This window comes from Heptranchias perlo, unplaced genomic scaffold, assembly GCF_035084215.1.
Source record: "Heptranchias perlo isolate sHepPer1 unplaced genomic scaffold, sHepPer1.hap1 HAP1_SCAFFOLD_44, whole genome shotgun sequence".
In the NCBI taxonomy this organism is placed as follows: Eukaryota; Metazoa; Chordata; class Chondrichthyes; order Hexanchiformes; family Hexanchidae; genus Heptranchias; species Heptranchias perlo.
Genome location: NW_027139453.1, coordinates 7,328,181 through 7,349,449, shown reverse-complemented (window position 1 = coordinate 7,349,449; position 21,269 = coordinate 7,328,181). Strand labels below are relative to the sequence as shown.

The 21,269-nt window shown below is 46.7% G+C and overlaps 1 long non-coding RNA gene across 5 annotated transcripts in view; it reads right to left on the bottom strand.

Annotated features, from left to right (window-relative positions):
* Positions 1 to 17,293: 17,293 nt before the first annotated feature.
* The window catches only part of LOC137312873 (uncharacterized), a 38,906-nt gene continuing 34,930 nt past the window's right edge, over positions 17,294 to 21,269 (bottom strand). For all 5 annotated transcript variants that reach the window (XR_010960903.1, XR_010960902.1, XR_010960907.1 and 2 more), the window contains exon 8: positions 17,294 to 17,322. This is a non-coding gene — a long non-coding RNA (uncharacterized lncRNA). The remainder of the gene's footprint in view (positions 17,323 to 21,269) is intronic.

The following is a 21,269-nucleotide window of genomic DNA, read 5'->3' as shown; positions in this document are numbered from 1 at the left end:
CTCATCCTGTTCCCCTCCCACTTACCTGATGTTCTTGTCCACTGAAATGCCTCTCGTATGTTGACAACAAGCTGACTCCGTCCACCCCTTCTTCAACTTCCTGTTCCAATCTGTCCCGGTGGAATTTCGTGAACTGGAGCAGTTGGTAACCGTCAGACTTGATCAAGAACTCAGTGATCGCAGTGTTCGGTCTGTGAACAACAATGGAGAAAACTAAACACATGATCGACCTTCCATCCAGGCGGCTGCAATTCCTCTGACACCAAACGGCTGAAGCCTCCTGTGAGCCACGTTATCAAATAACTTCTGAAAACCCATATATGCCGCATGTGTGAAAATCCATTGACCGATATAGTCACGTCTCAACAAAAGCTGAGTCAAATTTGTCAAACACAATGTCAAATGTCTGCAGTTAATCCGTTCTAACCTTCCCCGAATCTGAAATGCTAACGAATTACGTATCTTTTTAAAAGGGGTGTGCTGTCAGTCCCGGATCATTCAGTGTCTGTGTCAAAGGGGTGTACTGTCAGTCGCTGATCATTCTGTGTCTGTTTGAAAGGCGTGTACTGTCAGTCCCGGATCATTCTGTGTCGTTTTTAAAGGGTTGTGCTGTCAGTCCCGGATCATTCTGTGCCAGTTTGAAATGGGTGTGCTGTCAGTCCCGGATCAGAGAATCAAGTTGCTGTTCAGAGCTGAACCCAGAGACTGCTCGATCACACTGGAGATCACAACCAACTGAAACGAACTGGAGCATTAAAAGCTTTCAATCAATGAAAAATTTCTTCAAACAGGAAGTATTGACCCGACACAGAAATAAGGAGATCAGAGGAGCATGCAACTAAGGCAAAGCAGTTATGATGGGAGATTTCAATTTTCACATGGACTGAGACACAAAGGCAATACATTTCTAGAATGCATCCAGGACAGTTTTCTGAAACAATATCATAGAACTGAGAGGTTACATATGTCAGGAAAGAGAGAAAAAGCTGGGGCTCTTTTCTCTCGAAAAGAGAAGACTGAGGAGTTACGTGATAGAGGTTTTAAGATCAATGATCTGTTTGATAGGTTAGACCTGGAGAAGATGTTTCCACTTGAAGGGGAGACCAGAACCAAGGGCCATTATTATAAGTTAGTCACCAATAAATCGAATTGAATCGAATAATGAATTCAGTAAAAACTTCTTAACCCAGTGACTGGTGAGAATGTAAAACTCGCTTCCACGAAGTGCAGTTGAGAAGGATCGCAAAGATGCGTTTAAGGGGAATCTGGATAAACAGATGAGAGAGAAAGAACATAAGAACATATAAAGTGGGAGCAGGTTTACGCCATCCAGCCCCTCGATCCTGCTCCACCATTCAATCAGATCATGCTTGATCTTCTACCTCAACTCCAATTTCCCGCCCGATCCACAAATCCCTTGAATCCCCTAGAGCCCAAAATTCTATCAATTCCAGCCTTGAATATATTCAATGACTCAGAATCCTCTGTCCTCTGGGTCGAGAATTCCAATGATTCACATCCCTCTGAGTGAATAAATTCCTCCTCATCTCAGTCTTACATGGCCGACCCCTTATCTGAAGACTATTTCCCCTTGTTCTCGACTCGACAGACAAGGGAAAAAATCTCTCCGGATCTATCCTGTCAAGCCCCCTCAGAATCTTATGTTCTATTTTCGATTTTTCAATGAGATGGCAGAGGAATAGATGGACATATTGATGGGGTTAGATGGAGAAGGATAGGCCTGGGGTCGTTGAGAGCTTCAGCACCGGCATGGACCTATTGGGCTGTATGGCCTGTTTCTGAGCCGTGCAGTCCACTTAATTCTGGAATCTTAGCCTACATTCGGCCCGTCATGCCTGTGCTAGATTTTTCAAAGAACTGCCCAATTTAGTCCTACACCCCAGCGATTTCCCCATCACCCTGCAAATTATTCCTCTTCAATGACATGTTCAATTGCCTTTTGAAAGTGCCTATGGAATGTGGTTCCACCGCTCTTTTAGGTATTGCATTCCATATCATATCAAATCACGCTGAAAAAATGTTTCTTCATTTCCCATCGAGATATATTGCCAATTAATTTTATCTCACAGAGGCGCGGGAGAGAGAGAGAGAGAGAGTAGATTGCGTGAGAAAGACAGAGTAGAAGGAGACAGAGAGGGTACAGACAGAGAGAGTGGGAGATACAGGAGAGTAAGGTGTGTAAGAGAGATCGAGAGAGAGAGAGTAGAAGGAGACAGAGACATTACAGACAGAGAGTGTACCAGAGACAGAGATAGAGAGAGGAGAGTGGGGTGAGAAAGAGAGAAAAAGAGAGAATAGAAGAAGACAGAGAGGGTAGAGGGATAGAGGGGAAGAGAGGATGAGACAGAGACAAGAGGAAGATCAGGAGAACACAAGAAGATAAAAGAGACAATGGGGAAGGCAGAGAACGACCACAGGAGAGTGAGAGAGACCGACAGAGGGACAGAGAGAGGGTGAGAAACAGACAGAGAGTGAAACAGGGGAGAGACGGACGGAGAGTGTGAGAGACAGGGACAGAGCGAGTGACAGAGACTGGTCAGGGAGAGAGAGAGTCGAGAGAGAGAGATCGAGAGAGAGAGAGAAACAATCAGGATCACAGCATCACAGGGCGTTGGAATCACCGAAAATGGGGGAAGACAATGATCTGTGGGGAAGGCCCCGGCTTCATCCCAGTCTCTGTTGGTAGATCTCACCCAGTGTGCGGCTCACACCCACACACAGAGAATGGGAGAGTGTAGAAGGAGCTTTACTCTGCATCCAAACTCTGTTATTCATGCCCTGAGAGTGTTTGAAGGGATAGTGTAGATGGAGCGTAACTCTCTGTCTAACTTGTGCTCTACCTGCCCTGGGAGTATTTGACGGGACACTCTGGAGGGGTTTTCACTCCTTATCTAATCCGTTCTGTACATGTCTTGTGAGTTTTTGATGGGACAGTGTCGAGGGGGAGTTAATCTGTATCGAACCGGTGCTGCACCTATCCTGGAAGTAGTTGACGGGACACTCTGGAGGGGTTTTCACTCTGTATCGAACCCGTGCTGTACCTGCCCTGGGAGTGTTTGATGGGACAGTGTAGAGGGAGTTTTACTCTGTATCTAACTCGTGCTGGACCTGCCCTGGGAGTGTTTGATGGGACATTGTAGTGGGGGTTTTACTCTGTATCTAACCTGTGCTGTACCTGCCAGGGGAGTGTTTGATGGGACAGTGTAGAGGGGCTGTACTCTGTATCTAACCCGTGCTGTTTCCAACGTTTGAACAGTTTAGACTGAGGTGGTTGATATTCCTCATGCCTCACATTCCTAAGCATTAAACACCGTGACAGTGTTTTATTTTGCTCCGCCCTGTTATTGTGAAACTCTCTCTGATCACCTCAGAATGTTCTGCCTCCCGCATGGATCCGTGTTCCACCGGCAGATGCCCCACAGGTCAGTGCTGTGTCTGGTTATTGTACCATGGGGTTTATCACTGTCAGTCCACGTCATGTCCTCCCGAAACAGGCCGAACCCACCGACTCCATCCCTCTCCCTGATGCTGAAACAGACCATTCACAATCCTTGACGTCCGATTTGACCCTGAGCTGAGATTCCGACCACATATTCTCTCCATCACCAAGTCCGCTGACTTGCATCTCTGTAATTCGCCCGTCTCCGCTCCTGCCTCTTCTCATCTATTGCTGAAACCCTTATCCGTGCCTTAGTTACTTCGAGACTGGACTATTCCAATGCTCTTCTGCCAACCTCCATCATCCACCCTTCATTAACTTCAGCTCATCGAAAACTCAGCTGCCCGTATCCTAATTCGCACAAAGTTTGGTTCAATCATCACCCCCTGTGTTCGCATTGGCTCACGGTCCGGCAACGCCTCGATTTGAAAATTCTCATCGTTGTGTTCAAAACCTTCCACTGCCATCGCTCCCCCTATCTCTGGAACCTCCAACAAGACTACAACCCCATCGTCCCCCACTGAGGTCTCGGCGCTCCTCCCATTCTGGTCCACCGCGCATCCCCGATTTCCTGCACTGCACCATTGGCAGCCGTGTCTTCAGCTGCCTGGTCCCTTAGCTCTGGAATTTCCTTCCTCTGATTCACTCTCCTCCTTTATGACGCTACTTAAAATTCACCTTCTCACGATATCCCTCAATCCACAACTGCCCACCTTCTCCTCATATCACTAAACACCACCTACATGCCTTCTCCTCATATCCCTTAATCGCCAACTGCAAACCTTCTCTCCCAATCGCGAAACCCGACCTACCCACCGTCTCAAAATATCCCTCAATCCCTACCTACCCACCTTCCTACCTTCCAACCATATCCTTCAATCCCCAACGAACAACCTTATCCCCATATCACTAATTCCAACCTACCCAATTTCTACCCATTTTCTTTAATCTCACCCATCTATCGTCTGACCATATTCCTCCCTCTCACCTATCAACCTTCTCCCCTTATGCCCCAGTCCCACCGACCCACCTTCTCAAGAGTTCAGAACGTACTCCCCTAATTAAGGTGAGTTTGGAGACTCAGAATCATTCCCAGGAGTATTCAAGTTTCTGAATGGGTAAAAAGAGCTATTTTGTTCCTGATACTCAAACTTTCCATCCAACTCTGAATCAGCTCCCACACGAACCTGGTTTCCGTAACTGCCCTCTGAACTATGGCCTCGGTATCAGACAGGCGCACCGAGCCCAGACGGGCCTGCAAAGTCCTTCTCACTAACGACTGGGAACTGGTGCCAAAGTTGGGAGATCTGTCCAACAGACTCGTCAAGCAATAAGCTGACATCGTCATTATGAGCCGAGACTCAGTAGGCAGCATCTGGCCTCATAGTAAGAAGGCCCTGCGCTCGGGCCCCACAAACACCAGATACTTGAGCATCTTAATCCAGGTCGACAATTTCCTATGCCAGTACTGTGGGAGCGACGCATGCTCAGAGGGTCAGTACTGAGGGAATGCTGCACTGTCAGAGGAGCAATCCAGAGGAAGCGCGGCACGGTCGGAGAATCAGTAATGAGGGAGTGTTGCACTTTCGGAGGGTCAGTAAAGTGGGAGTGCGGCACTGTCGGATGGTCAGGACTGAGGGAGTGCTGCACTGTCGGAAGGTCAGTACTGAGAGAGCGCTGCAGTGTTGGAAGGTCAGTACTGAGGGAGTGCTGCACTGTCGGAAGGTCAGTACTGAGGGAGTGTTGCACTGTCGGAAGGTCAGTAGTGAGAGAGCGCTGCAGTGTTGGAAGGTCAGTACTGAGGGAGGGCTGTACTCTTTGAAGTGTCGTCATTTGGATGAGATGTTAAACCGAGTGCGCTCATCTCAGTCTGAAATGGACGACCCCTTATCTGGGGAATGGGGAATGACTATTCCCCAATGTTCTAGATTCGCCAGTCAGTGGTGTCACCATCTATCCTGTCAAGTCCCCTCAGAATACCATATGTTTCAATGAGATGAGAAAGGAATATGATATGTTGATGGGGTTAGATGAAGAAGGGTGGTGGGTGGCTCGTGTGGAACCTAAACTCCGGCATGTATCTATTGTGCCGAATGGCCTGTTTCTCAGCTGTACAGTCTAAGTTTTTCTGGAAACTTAGCATATATTGGGCCCGTCATGCCTGTGCTGGTTCTTTGAAAGAACTCCCCAATTTAGTCCTACACCCCAGATTTTGCCCCATAACCCTGCAAACTAGTCCTCTTCAATGATATGCCCACTTGCCTTCAAAAAGAGCCTGTGGAATGTGGTTCCACCGCTCTTTCAGGAAATGCATTCCAAATCATAATAAACCTCAGTGAAAAAATGTTTTCAAATTTACCCGAGATCTTTGGCCAATTATTTTGTTATCACAGAGAGGAGAGCTGAAGAAAGAATATAGAGCTGAAGAAAGAGGGAGAGTTTATAGAGAGACAGAACGAGTATAGTCAGAGAGAGAGCAGGAGAGAGAGAGAAACATCTGGAGATTAAGGTGAGAAGGAGAGACAGAGTGAGAGGGGATGAGACAGGGTAAGAGAGAGAGAAGGTGAGCACAAGAAGAGCAACAGAGACAGAGGGGAAGACAGAGAAAGATAAGGGGCATAAGGAGAGAGACCGACACAGGGCCAGAGAGAGAAAAAAATAAATCAGAGAGAGAAAAAAAAAACAGGGAAGACAAACAGAGAGAGTGACGATGAGCTCAGGTGGTGAGAGCGTGATATTAATGCCACAATGGGCTCAGGTTTGATCCCTGTAAGGACCATGAACGTTCTTTTTATTAAGAGCGCAGTTTCCACTCTTAATTTTAGACTGCGAGCGAATTATAAATGCAAAGTTTGGAAGGAAATTCACTCAGTACAGAGCATCGGAGAAGCATTTTCATGTTGGTGCTGTCAGTCCCGGATCATTCTGTGTCTGTTTAAAAGGGGTGAGCTGTCAGTCCAGGATCATTCTGTGTCTGTTTTACTGGGATGTGCTGTCAGTCCCGGATCATTATGTGACTGTTTATGAGGGGTGTGCTGTCAGTCCAGGATCATCCTGTGTCTGTTTTAAAGGGGTGTGCTGTCAGTCCTGGATCACAGACTCAAGTTACTGTTCAGAGCCTGAAACCGTCGACGGCTCGATCACACTGGAGATCACAACCCACTGAGGGGAACTGGGGCATGAAAAGCTTTCAATTAATGAAACAAATACTTCAAACAGGAAGAATTGAGCCCCCATAGAAATACGGAGATCAGAGGAGCCTGCAGCTAAGGCAAAGCAGTCATAATCGGAGATTTCAATTTTCCCATTGTTTGCGTTATAGTGCATCTCGGACAGTTTACTGAAACAATATCATAGAACGGGGAGGATATAACTGTCACGAAACGGAGAACAAGCTTGAAAGGAAAAGACTGAGGAGTGACTTAATAGAAAACTTTAAGTTTAATGATAGGTTCGATAGGGTAGACGGAGAGAAAATGATGTCATCCGCGAGTGAGAGCAGACCAAGGGGTTACAAATCGAAGCTGGTCACTGATAAATCCAATATTAATTCAGGAGAGACTCCTTTACTCAGGGAGTGGTGAGAGTGAGCAACTCGCTACCACAAGTGAGTTGAGGCGACAAGCAAAGATGCTGCTAAGATTAAGCTCGATAAACACACGAGGGAAAAAGGGAACAGAAGGATATGTTGATTGGGTTCGATGAAGAAGGGTGAAAGGAGGATCATCTGCAGCATAAGCAACGGCATGGACTCTTTGGGACGAATGGCTTGTGTCTGTGCCGTACAGTGTATGTAGGGGGTAAGAGAAAGAGGGAGAGCAAAGGGAGAAAGAGAGAGTAGAGGGAGAGAGAGAGAGAACACGAGAGAGACAGACAGAGACAGACAGAGAAAGATATGGAGTTTGAGGAACAGAATATCGAGAAAGATAGGAGCGATAAGTAAATAGATACAGAAGGAAATGTTTTGGAAATGCCTGTGAGCTATTGGCAGCTGAACAATAGCCACTTGTTGCTGCTTCAATGGATTTGTTCCAGGAAGAATTTCGACAAAAACAGCAATTTGTATCTTAACATCAATCGGATTGAGAGAGTGGAGCAGACATAGAAGGAAGGGAGAATGACCGAGAATGGGGGAAGGCATTGATCTCTGGGAAAGGCCCAGGCTCCATCCCGGTCTCCGTTCGTAGATATCACCTGGTGTGGGATTGAGACCCACACACAGAGCATGGTGGAGTGCAGAGGGACTTTTACTCTGTATCTAACCTGTGTTGTAACTCCCCCGGGAGTGTTTGATGGGACAGTGTTAAAGGAGCTTTACTCTGTATCTAACCGTTGTTGGACCTGCCCTGGGACGGTTTGATGGAAGACTGCAGTCATCTTTTACGATCACCAACTTCACCTGCCCGAGGAGTGCTTGATGTGACATTGTAGAGGGTGCTTTACTCTATATCTGACCCATTTTATACCTGTCCTGGGAACACTTTAAACTCAGGTGGTTGGTATTTCCCATGACTCATATTCCAAAGCATTAATTCCGTGACAGTGTCTCTGTTGGTGAGCCCTGTTATTACAAGAATCTTTCTGTTCACACCGGAAGGTTCTGTCTCTCACTTGTGTTCTGTTACTCGAGCAGTTCATTCACAGGTCAGTGCTGAGTGTGGCAATTGTATCATGGTGGGGGGGGGGGGGGGGGGGGGGCATCATTCCCAGGCCCAACATCGTGCAGACACAGAGAAAGTAGATCGTAGTCCAGACACTGAGAATTGAGATCAAACCAGCCATTGAGAGAGGAGTAAACAGTCCAGACAGTGAGAGGGGATCACAGTCCATACAGTGAGAGAGGCGATCACAGTCCAGACACTGAGAGAGACGATCAGAGTCTAGACACTGAGAGAGGTGATCACAGTCCAAATACTGCGAGAGTATTACAGTCCAGACACTGAGAGAGTGGATCACAGTCCAGCCATGAGAGAGGAGTTCACAGTACAGACACTGAGAATATCAGGAGCAAAATTTTAAAAAAATGCACTCAGGGGTTATAATCTGTGGATTATTACCTGAGCCAGGTGCAAATAGTCGGAGGGTTAAGCAGATTTGGGAGGAGAACACATGGATGAAGGAGTGGTTCCATTTCGTGGGACACTGGCACCTGTAATAAGACAGGATGGAACTGTACCGTTGGGAGCGGCTCCACCTGACCCGGGCGGGGGCCAGGATCCCAGCGCTAAGGATAAATCGGGCTTCAAACGAGTAAATGGGGTGTAGGGCTCAGTTGGAAAGTAATATAAATAACAATTCTAGAACAAAAGGGAAGAGAATATCGTCAGAAATTTTTCTTTAAGCACTGAAGGTAAAGGAAAAATTGAAAGATGTAATTAATTAAATCGGGAGGGAGAAACAAGGAAAGTGTGAGAAATACAATATTACAATATGGGTAGGGTGTGTGGCCCAAATAAGAGTTCATTTTACAAACGCATGGAGCAAAAGCAACGAATTGAATGAAATGCGGGCACAAATTCAACCGACAGGGTACGAAATGGTAGCCATTACTGAGGCATGGCTGCACAATAATCAGGAATGGGAACTGAATATAGCAGGTTTTAATGTCTCTCGGAAGGATCGGAGAACTGGTAGAGGGGGAGGAGTATCCTGAGTGATTAAGGATGAAAATACTTCATTGATTAGGGAGGATACAACGATAGGTAAGCAGGCAGTGGAAACTTTATTGGAAGAATTAGGAAATAGAAAAGTAATTAAGACCAAAGTGGGAGTTGTGTATGGACCCTCTTGTCGCAGCTGTGAAGCGGCAGAATGGAAAAATGCGGAGATTGGACAAGCAGTGTGTTTGTAAAGGGGATATATTTTATCTTTCTGATAGATTGTGATGAACAGACGAGCTCATGTCAGAAAGGTAACGAATTTCTTGAGTCGGTTCAGGAAAGATTTCTGCAACAATATATCCGAGGACCAACAAGGGGGCGGGCCATACTGGAATTAATAATGAGTAATGGGGCAGATTAGTTAACAGCCTAACGGTGTACGAACATTGATCTGAATTGGAAAACTGTACATGTCACTCCACTAATTAAGAAAGGTGACAGAAGGAAACCAGGGAATTTTGGACCAGTTCGCCAAACACCTGTTTTCGAGAAATTACTCGAGTCTCTAATTAAGGAGAGTGACTGAACACCTTGAACATTTTCAGCTGATCAGTGAGAACCAGCATGGATTTTGTTTTGAAGAGGTGACTGAAGTCGTGGACAGGGGAATGTCTATGTAGTTTGTTTCTATGTGTGAGAGAGAGAGAGAGAGAGAGAGAAACAATCAGGATCAAAGCATCAGAGGGCGTTGGAATCACCGAGAAGGGGGGAAGTCATTGATCTTTGGGGAAGGACCAGGCTTCATCCCAGTCTCTGTTGGTAGATCTCACACGGTGTGCGGCTGACGCCCACATACAGAGCATGGGAGAATGTAGAGGGAGCTTTACTCTGTATCTAAACAGTGATGTTCCTGCCCTGAGATTGTTTGAATGGATAGTGTACAGGGAGCTTGACTCTCTATCTAACTCGTGCTCTACCTGCCCTGGAAATATTCAATGGGACACTGTGGAGGGATCTGTACTCTCTATCTAACCCATGCTGTACATGCATGGGAGTGTTTGATGGGACAGTGTGGAGCTAGATTTACTCTGTATCTCACCGTGCTGTACCTGCCCTGGATGTATTTGCCGGGACACTCTGGAGGGATTTTCACTCCGTATCTAATCCGTGCTGTACCTGTCCTGGGAGTGTTTGATGGGACTGTGTAGAGGGGGCTTTACTCTCTATCTAACCCGTTCTCTTTCGAACTTGTGAACAGTTCAGACTGAGGTGGTTGATATTCCTCATGCCTCACATTCCTAAGCATTAAACACTGTGACAATGTTTTATTTTGCTCCACCCTGTTATTATAAAACTCTTTCTGTTCACCTCCGATGGTTCTGCCTCTCGCATGGATCCGTGTTCCACCGGCAGTTGCCGCACGGGTCAGCGCTGAGTGTGGTTATTGTACCATGGGGTGTATCACTGCCAGTCCACGTCGTGTGCTCCCGTAACAAGCCCAACCCACCGACTCCATCCCTCTCCCTTGACACCGTCTGATGCTGAAACAGACCATTCACAACCATTGACGTCCAATTTGACCCTGAGCTGAGATTCCGACCACATATTCTCTCCATCACCAAGTCCGCCTACTTCCATCTCTGTTACTCGCCCGTCTCTGCTTCTGTCTCATCTCATCTGTTGCTGAAACTCTTGTCCGTGCCTTTGTTACCGCGAAACTGGATTATTCCAATGCTCTTCTGGCCAACCTCCCATCTTCCACCCTTCATTAACTTCAGCTCATCCAAAACTCAGCTGCCCGTATCCGAATTCGCACAAAGTCCTTTTCAATCATCACGTAAATTGGCTCCCTGTTCGGCAACGCCTCGATTTTAAAATTCTCATCGTTGTGTTCAAATCCTTCCACGGCCATCGATCCCCCTATCTCTGTAACCTCCCCCAAGAATTCAACCCCATCCTCCCCCACTGAGGTCTCTGCGCTCCTCATTCTGGCCTCTTGCGCATCCCTGATTTCTTGCACTCCACCATTGGTGGCCGTGCCTTCAACTGCCTGGTCACCAGCCTCTGGAATTCCCTCCGTTAACTCTCGAGTTCACTCTCCTCCTTTATGAAGCTCCGTGAAATGCACCTTCTCACAATAACCCTCAATCCACACCTGCCCACCTTCTCCCCACATCACCAAAGCCTACCTACTCGCCTTCTCCACATATCCCTTAATCCCCAACTGAAAACCTTCTCTCCCTAACGCTCAACGCGACCTACCCACCTTCCCACCATATCCCTCAATCCCCACCTACCCGTCTTCCCACGATATCCCTCAATCCCCACCTACCCGTCTTCCCACGATATCCCTCAATCCCCACCTACCCACCTTCCCACCATATCCCTCAATCCCCACCTACCCGTCTTCCAACGATATCCCTCAATCCCCACCTACCCACCTTCCCACCATATCCCTCAATCCCCACCTACCCGTCTTCCCACGATATCCCTCAATCCCCACCTACCCGCCTTCTCCCCATATCCCTAAATCCCCACCTACCCGTCTTCCCACGATATCCCTCAATCCCCACATACCCACCTTCCCACCATATCCCTCAATCCCCACCTACCCGTCTTCCCACGATATCCCTCAATCCCCACCTACCCACCTTCCCACCATATCCCTCAATCCCCACCTACCCGTCTTCCCACGATATCCCTCAATCCCCACCTACCCGCCTTCTCCCCATATCCCTAAATCCCCACCTACCCGTCTTCCCACGATATCCCTCAATCCCCACCTACCCACCTTCCCACCATATCCCTCAATCCCCACCTACCCGTCTTCCCACGATATCCCTCAATCCCCACCTACCCGCCTTCTCCCCATATCCCTAAATCCCCACCTACCCGTCTTCCCACGATATCCCTCAATCCCCACCTACCCACCTTCCCACCATATCCCTCAATCCCCACCTACCCGTCTTCCCACGATATCCCTCAATCCCCACCTACCCGTCTTCTCCCCATGTCCCTAAATCCAACCTACCCACTTTCTCCCCATATTCCTTCCTCTCACCAATCCATCTTCTCTCCATATTGCTCATTCTCACCAAGCAACCTTCTCCCCTTATCCGACATTCCCAACTACCCACCTTCTCAAGAGTTCAGAACCTACTCCTCTCATTAAGGTGAGTTTGGACTCAGAATCACTCCCAGGAGTATTCCAGTTTCTGAAGGGGTATAAAGAGCTATTTTGTTCCTGATACTCAATCTTTCCCTCCAACTCTGAATCAACTCTCACACTAACCTGGTTGACTTAACTGCCCTCTGAAATATGGCCTCGGTATCAGACAGGCGCACCCAGCCCAGACGGGCCTGCAAAGTGCTTCTCACTAACGTCTGTGAACTGGTGCCAAAGTTGGGAGATCTGTCCCACGGACTCGTCAAGCAATAACCTGACATAGTCATTATGAGCCGGGCTCTCAGTGGGTAGCATCTGGCCTCAGAGTCAGAAGGTCGTGCGCTCGAACCCCCCACACACCAGAGACTTGAGCATCTTAATCCTGGCCTACAATTTCCTGTGCCAGTACTGTGGGAGCGCTGCACGCTCAGAGGATCAGTACTGAGGGAATGCTGCACTGTCAGAGGAGCAGTACTGAGGAAGCGCCGCATGGTCGGAGGGTCAGTATTGAGAGAGTGTTGCACTTTCGGAGGGTCAGTAAAGATGGAGTGCTGCACTGTCGGAGGTTCAGTACTGAGGGGGTGCTGCACTGTCGGAAGGTCAGTCCTGAGGGAGTGCTGCACTGTCGGAAGGTCAGTACTGAGGGAGTGCTGCACTGTCGGAAGGTCAGTACTGAGGGAGTGCTGCACTGTCGGAAGGTCAGTACTGAGGGAGTGCTGCACTGTCGGAAGGTCAGTACTGAGGGAGGGCTGTACCCTTTGAAGTGTCGTCATTTGGATGAGATGTTCAACCGAGTGCGCTCATCTCAGTCTTTAATGGCCGACCCCTTATCTGGGGAATGGGGAATGACTATTCCCCATTGGTCTAGATTCGCCAGTCAGTGGTGTCACCATCTATCCTGTCAAGTCCCCTCAGAATACGATATGTTTCTATGAGATGAGAAAGGAATCGGATATGTTGATGAGGTTAGATGAAGAAGGGTGGACTTTTGCTCGTGTGGAACATAAACCACGGCATGTATCTATTGTGCCGAATGGCCTGTTCCTCAGCTGTGCAATTCTAATTATTTCTGGAATCTTAGCATACATTGGGCCCGTCATGCCTGTGCTGGCTCTTTGAAAGAACACACTGGAGATCACAACCCACTGAGGGGAACTGGGACATGAAAAGCTTTCAATTAATGAAACAAATACTTCAAACAGGAAGTATTGAGCCCACACAGAAATAGGGAGATCAGAGGAGCCTGCAGCTAAGGCAAAGCAGTTATGAACGGAGATTTTAATTTTCCCATTGACTGCGTTATAATGGCAATACATTTCCCGAGTGCATCACGGACAGTTTACTGAAACAATATCATAGAACGGGGAGGATATAACTATCACGAAAGAGAGAACAAGCTGGATGTCTTTTCTCTGTAAAAGAGAAGACTGAGGAGTGACCTGATAGAAGTCTTTAAGTTTAATGACGGGTTTGATACGGTAGACGGAGAGAAGATGATTCCACCCGCGGGTGAGAGCAGAACTAGGGGTTAAAAATCGAAGCTAGTCAATGAAAAAATCCAATATTAACTCAGGAGAAACTCCTTTACCCAGGGAGTGGTGAGAGTGAGCAACTCGCTACCACAAGTGAGTTGAGGCGACGAGCAAAGATGCTGTTAAGATTAAGCTCGATAAGCACACGAGGGATGAGGGAATAGACGGATATGTTGATTGGGTCATGATGAACCAGGGTGAAAGGAGGACCATGTGGAGCAGAAGACAACAGCATGGACTCTTTGGGACGAATGTCTGAACGGTGTATGTTGGGGGTAAGATAAAGAGAGACGGAGAGAGGAAAGGGAGAAAGAGAGAGTAGAGGGAGAAAGAGAGCACGATAGAGACAGAGAGAGAAATACAGAGAATGACATAGAGTTTGAGGAACTGAAAATCGAGAAACAGAGGAGGGATAAGTAAATAGAGACCGGACGAGATGTTTTGGAAATGCCTGTGAGCTGTTGGCAGCAAAACAATAGCCACTTGTTGCTGCTTCAATGGATTTTTTCCAGGAAGAATGTTGACAAAAACAGCAATTTGTATTTTAACACCAATCGGACTGAGAGACTGGAGCAGAGCATCGAAGAAAGGGAGAATGAACGAGAATGGGGGAAGGCAGTGATCTCAGGAAAAGGCCCAGGCTCGATCCCGGTGTCCGTTAGTTGATATCACCCGGAGTGGGATTGAGACCCACACACAGAGCATGGGAGAGTGCAGAGGGACTTTTACTCTGTATCTCACCTGTGTTGTAACTGGCCTCGGAGTGTTTGACGGGACAGTGTAGATGCAGCTTTACTCTGTTTCTAACCCCTATTTCACCTGCCCTGGGAGTGTTTGTTGTGACATTTTAGAGGGAGCTTTACTCTATATCTGACCCATTTTATTCCTGTCCTTGGAACAGTTTAAACGAGGGTGGATGGTATTTCCCATGCCTCATGTTGCAATGCATTAAGTCCGTGACTGTATTTCTGTTGGTGAGCCCTGTTATTACAAAAATCTTACTGTTCACACCGGAAGGTTCTGTTTCTCACTGGTGTTCGGTTCCTCGAGCAATTCCTTCACAGGTCAGTGTTGAGTGTGGCAATTGTATCATGGTCGGGGGGGGGGGTGGTGGGGGCGGAGGCATCATTCCCAGGGCCCACCATCGTGCAGACACAGAGAGAGTAGATCGTTGTCCATTCAATGAGAGATCAAAACACAGTCCAGACACTGAGAGAGGAGATCAGTCCAGACATTGAGAGAGGAGATCACAGTCCAGACACTGAGAGAGGAGATCACAGTCCAGACACTGAGAGTGGTGATCACAGTCCAGACACTGAGAGAGGAGATCAGTGTCCAGACAGTGAGAGGGGATCACCGTCCAGACACTGAGAGTGGTGATCACAGTCCAGACACTGAGAGTGGTGCTCACAGTGCAGAATGTGAGAGAGGAGATCACAGTCCAGAATCTGAGAGATGTGTTCACAATCCAAGCACTGAGAGAGGAGATCACAGTCCAGACACTGAGAGAGGCGATTTCAGTCCGGACAGTGAGAGAGGAGATCAGAGTCCCAACACTGAGAGAGGTGATCACAGTCCAATTGCTGAGAGGGTATTACAGTCCAGACACTGAGAGAGATCAAAGTCCAGACACTGAGAGAGGAGATCACATTCCATCCATGAGAGAGGTGATGACAGTCCATAAAGTGAGCGTTTCAAGGGCAAAATTTTAAAAAGAACAGACACTCAAGGGTTATAATCTCTGGATTATTACCTGAGCCACGTGCAAATAGTCGTAGGGATAAGCAGATTAGGGAGGAGAACACATGGATGAAGGAGTGGTGTGGGAAGGAGAGGTTCCATTTCGTGGGACACTGGCACCTGTACTCGGACACGATGGAATTGTACCGTTGGGACCGGCTCCACGTGACCCGGGCTGGCACCAGGGTTCCAGCGTTAAATTTGTAATTGGGTCTAGAGCTCAGTTGGAAAAGTAATATAAATAACAATTCTGGAACAAAAAGGAAGAGCGTAGAGTGATAGTCAGAAATTATGCTTTCAGCACTACATGTAAAGGAAAAACTGAAAGATGAAAAGTAATTAAATCTGGAGAGAGAAATAAGGAATTTGTGTGAAATACAATACTGATTGATGAAAAGTAATTAAATCTGGAGAGAGAAATAAGGAATGTGTATGAAATACAATACTGATTGATGAAAAGTAATTAAAACAGGAGAGAGAAATAAGGAATGTGTGAGAAATACAATATTACAATATGGGCAGGGTGTGTGGCCCAAATAAGCGTTCTTTATACAAACGCATGAAGTATAAGCAACAAATTGAATGAAATGCGGGCACAAATTCAACCTACAGGGTACGAAATGGTAGCCATTAGTGAGGCATGGCTGTACAACAGTCAGGAATGGGAACTGAATATACCAGGTTATAAGGTCTATAGGAAGGATAGGAGAACTGGTAGAGGTGGAGGAGCATAGTGAGTGATTAAGGATGAAATTTCTTCATTGATAAGAGATGATATCACGAGAGGTAGGCAGTCAGTGGGAACTTTATGCGTAGAATTAGGAAATAGAAAATGATTTCAGCCCAAAGTTGGAGTTGTGTATAGAACCCCTGTAGCAGCTGTGAAGCGGCAGAATGTATAAATGGGGAGATTAGACAAGCATGTAGCAAAGGCAGAGTGGTTTATATGGGGATCGATTTTAACTTTCATATAGATTGGGATAAACAGACGAGCTCATGTCAGACAGGTAACGAATTTCTTGAGTATGTTCAGGAAAACTTTCTGCAACAATATGACCGAGGAGAAACAAGGAGGCAGGCCACAGTAGAATTAATAATGAGCAATAGGCCAGATTTAATGAACAGCCTAACGGTGTACGAAAATTGATCTGAATTGGAAAACTATACATGTCACTCCACTATTTAAGAAAGGTGATGGAAGGAAACCAGGGAATTATAGACCAGTTCGCCAAACATCTGTTTTCGAGAAATTACTCGAGTCTCTAATTAAGGATAGTGACTGAACACATTGAACATTTTCAGCTGATCGAAAGAGCCAGCATGGATTTTGTTTTGAAGAGGTGACTAAAGTAGTGGACAGGGGAATGTCTATGGAGTTTGTTTCTATGGACTTCCAAAAGGCATTCGATAAAGTCCCTGAGAAGGGACTGTTAGCTAAAGTTGAAGCTGATGGAATTGAGGGAAAATGATTGACCTGGTTAGGAAATTGGCAGAGCGGCAGGAGACATTGGGCCTGAAGTCGCTGCGAGCGGCGAGGCAACGCTCACTGCAGCTACTGCGAATTAAATTAACAAAAATACTGACTCTAGGCTCTGTGGCGATGATTTGCTTGAATTTGAACTTTACAAAAATTGTGCTCTATCAACCCAGCCTCTGAGCAGCGTGATTTGCCGCGTAGCTGGAAAGGTGTGTGAGGAGAAGACACGAACACAAATTCGGTAAGGACGAGACGTCCCGCCCACAGAATTAGGCTGCATTGCTGAAACAATCAAGCAGACTTCATTCCTTTAAAGTTTGCATTCTGTATGGTATTGTAATTTTTTTCTAAAATCAAAAACCAAAGAAATAATTGAATTAAATTAATGAGACAGAAGGAAAACGTTTAAAAATTAATATTGTAATTTTCATTCTTCTTCAATAACCAAAAAACTAATACAATAAGGAGTGATATGAGAGTCCTCGTTTATATAAGTTCATCTTTACTTGATTGGCAGTAATTAAAACTTACCGAGCTGTTAAAACTCATTTTGGACTTTGTATTTACTGGAATGATACCTGGACATCAAGGGTTAAATAATGATGATAGATTACACAAACTAGGGTTGCATTCTCTGGAATTTGGAAGATTAAGGGTTGATTTGTTCGAATTTTTCAAGCTGTTAAGGGGAACTAATAGGGAAGACAGAGAGAAACTATGTCCGCTGGTTGGGGAGTCCATGACTATGGGTCTCAGCCCAAAAATTAGAGCCAGAACTTTCAGGAGTGAAGTTATGAAACACTTCTACACGCAAAGGGTGGGAGATATTTGGAACTCTCTTCTGCAAACGGAAGTTGGTGTTAGCTCAATTGTTAATTATAATTCTGAGGTTGATAGATTTTTCTTAACTCTGTTAATATTGGGGTTAAGGCGGGTAAATTAAGTTCGGTCAGAGATCCGCCATGATGCCATTGAATGGCGCAACAGGCTCCAGGGATCAAAATGCCGACTCCTGTTCCGACGTTCCTGGTCAATGTCATCACCAACCACAATCTTCAGCAGGCGGCACTGCTGACCAGCAGTGTCAGAGCAAAGAGAGACAGAGAAAGCGGCAAGAGAAAGGGTGACATAAGCAAAAAGGTTGAGGGAGGGAGAGAGAAAAATGAAGACATAGAGATATAGTTCGTGAGAGAGAACGAGAGAGACAGACATGTGACAAAGAGAGATAGAAACAGAGAGGAGAGAGCAATAAATAGATATAAATAGGAGAGGCCGAAAGAGAGACAGACAGAGAGGGAGAGACGAGGATAGAGGGAGAGACGAGTACAGAGGGAGAGATAGCTGAGGGAAAGAGAGTGAGACTCAGAGGGAGATGGAGAGAGAGAAAGAGAGAGACGAATTGTGGGAGAGAGAGAGAGCGATGGAGAGGGAGACAGAGAGATAGTGATAGAAAGGCAGATAATCAGCAGAGAGAGAGACACATGGAGAGAGAGAGAGAGAATTATAGAGACAGAGAGATGGTGGGGGCGAAAGAATGAAAGACACAAACAGAGGGAGAAACAGACAAACAGAGAGGGCGGAGGGAGGAAGAAAGAGAGGGAGAGACGGGGATGGATCAGAGAGTGTAGATGGAGGGAGACAGAGAGAGAGCGAGTAGAGACAGATGGAGAGTAGGGTAGATGTAGAGAGACGGAGAAAGAAAGAGAGTGGAGGTTGAGTGACTGGAAAAGAGAGAGCATCAGACGGAAAGATTCAGAGTGGGAGAGTCAGAGGGAGAGAAAGGGACAGAGTTGGAGAGTTCAGGGAAAAAGACAGAGAGAGAGACAGATAGATGTGGATGGGTCAGAGAGTGTAGTGGCAGAGAGTGTAGTGGCACAGAATGTAGTGGCACAGAGTGTAGTGGCACAGAGTGTCGTGGCAGTAGCAAAGAGAACGAGTACAAGGGAAGCTTGAAATTGAAGGTGAGATATATAGAAAGGGAGAGAGTTACTGACTGAGAGAGGTGGAGATTAGAGGTGGAGAGGGAGAGATATGGAGAGTAGAGCGAGAGAATGAGAGGAGAGAGTGAAGAACGAAAGAGGGAGACACAGTGCAGAGGCAGAGAGACACCGAGAGGGAGAATGAGGAGGGGGTGGGGAGTGCGACAGAGAGACAAGCAGACAGACTGTGAGAATCTGAATAATACAGACAGAGAGATAGTGGGGGTGAGGGAGAAAGAAAGAGACAGACAGATGGAGAAAAAGACAGAAAGAGAGAGAAACAGTGGAGACAGAAAAACGGAAGAGAAATATTGAGAGATGGGGAAGTGAGAGAAAGAGAGAGAGAGGGAGGAGAAGGGGGAGAGATATGGAGTAAAGGGTGAGAGCGAGTAGAGAGCGAGGAGAGTGCGACAGACACAGAGAGAGAGAGGCCGAGAGAGAGAGAGAGGGAGAGAGGAAGGGGTGAGATAGAGAGCAGAGGGAGAGCACGAGCAGAGAGCGAGGAGGGTGACAGAGATAGAGAGAGTGAGGGGTATAGGGAGGGGGACAGGGAAAGAGAGAGAGACTCCCACCTACCAATTATCTACCCTTTTCATTCAACACAACCACCCAAACCTTCTCACAATATCCCTCAACAAAACTTACCACCTTCTCACCATATCCATCAACCCCACCTATCGAAATTCTCCCCATATCACTCAACCCCACCGACACACATTCACACAATATCCATCAATCCCCACTTGAACACATTCTCCACATTTCACTCAAACTCCACCTAATCACCTTCTCCACATATACCTGACACACGGCTGCCCATCTTCTCCCCATATCTCTCACTCCCTCCTACCATCCATTTCCCAAGATCACTCTAACCCACCGAACCACCTTCTCACAATATCTCTCAATCATAACCTACCCCCTTTATTAATATTTCCCAAAATCACACTTAACCAACCCCTCACCATATCCGTCCACCCCACCTATCCATCTTCTCCCCATTTCACTCAACTACACCTACGCACCTTCAGTCAAAATCCCTCAATTCCCAACTACCAATCATCCCCCATATCCCTCAATACCCACCGACCTTTCTTACCCCCAAATACCTCAATCCCCACCTACCCACATTATCACCTTATTCCTCAATCACACCTAAACAACTTCCCACCATATCTCTCAATACCACCTAAACACCGCCCCATGTTCATCAAACCAGAGCTACACAACTTATCCCCATAACACTCAACCCCACCTGCCCACATTCTCACAACATCCCTCAATCACCACCTACACTTCTTCGCACCATATACCTCAATCCCCACCTAACCGCCTTCTCTTCATATTCCTCACTCATACTTACCCATCTTCTCCAAATATTCCTCAATCCACACATATCCATCGACTCACCATATGCCTAAACTCACCTACCCACCTTTTCAAAAAATCTCTCAACCCCACATTCCAACCTTCGACCCATGTCCCACATACCAACCTTCACGCCATATCATTCAATCCCCAACTACTCACCCAACTTCTCCCTATATCCCTCAATTCCACCTACGCAACTTCTCAGCATAGCCCTCAAAGCCCACCTAACTAGCTTATCTCCGTATCCCACAAACTCACCGACGCAGCATTTCCACAGATCACTCAAACACACCCAACCACCTTCTCACTATATCCATTATTACCACTTACCCACCCCCTCACCATATCCGTCAACCCCACCTACCCACATTATCGTCATATCCCTCAATCCCACCTATACACCTTCTCCCCTTATCACTCAACCCCAACTACACACATCAAAAAAAAAATCCTCAATCCACAACGACCTCCCATATCCCTCAATCACCTGAAGACATCTTTCCGCCATATCCCTGAATCCCAACTTAATCATGGCTGACTTTCACCGACATATATACTGGCCAAACCAAATTAGCAATAATACTGCGGGGCATTAATTCCTGGAGTGTGTACGAGATGGTTTTTCAAACCAATATGTTGAGCAGCCAATTCGGGAACAGGCCATTCTAAATTGGGTATGGTGCATTGAGAAGCGGTTAATTGAGAACATTGTTGTGCGGGGTCCTTTGAAGGAGAGTAACTGTAACATGATAGAATTCTTCATTAAGATAGAAAGTGAAGGAATGCAATCCGAAACTAGGGTACTAAATCGAAGGTATGAGGAGTGAGTTGGCTATGATAGATTTGGGACCTTCATTAAAAGGCATGACGGTGGATAGGCAATGGCTAACATTTTAGGAACGAATGCATGAATCGCAACAGTTATACATTCCATTCTGGCACAA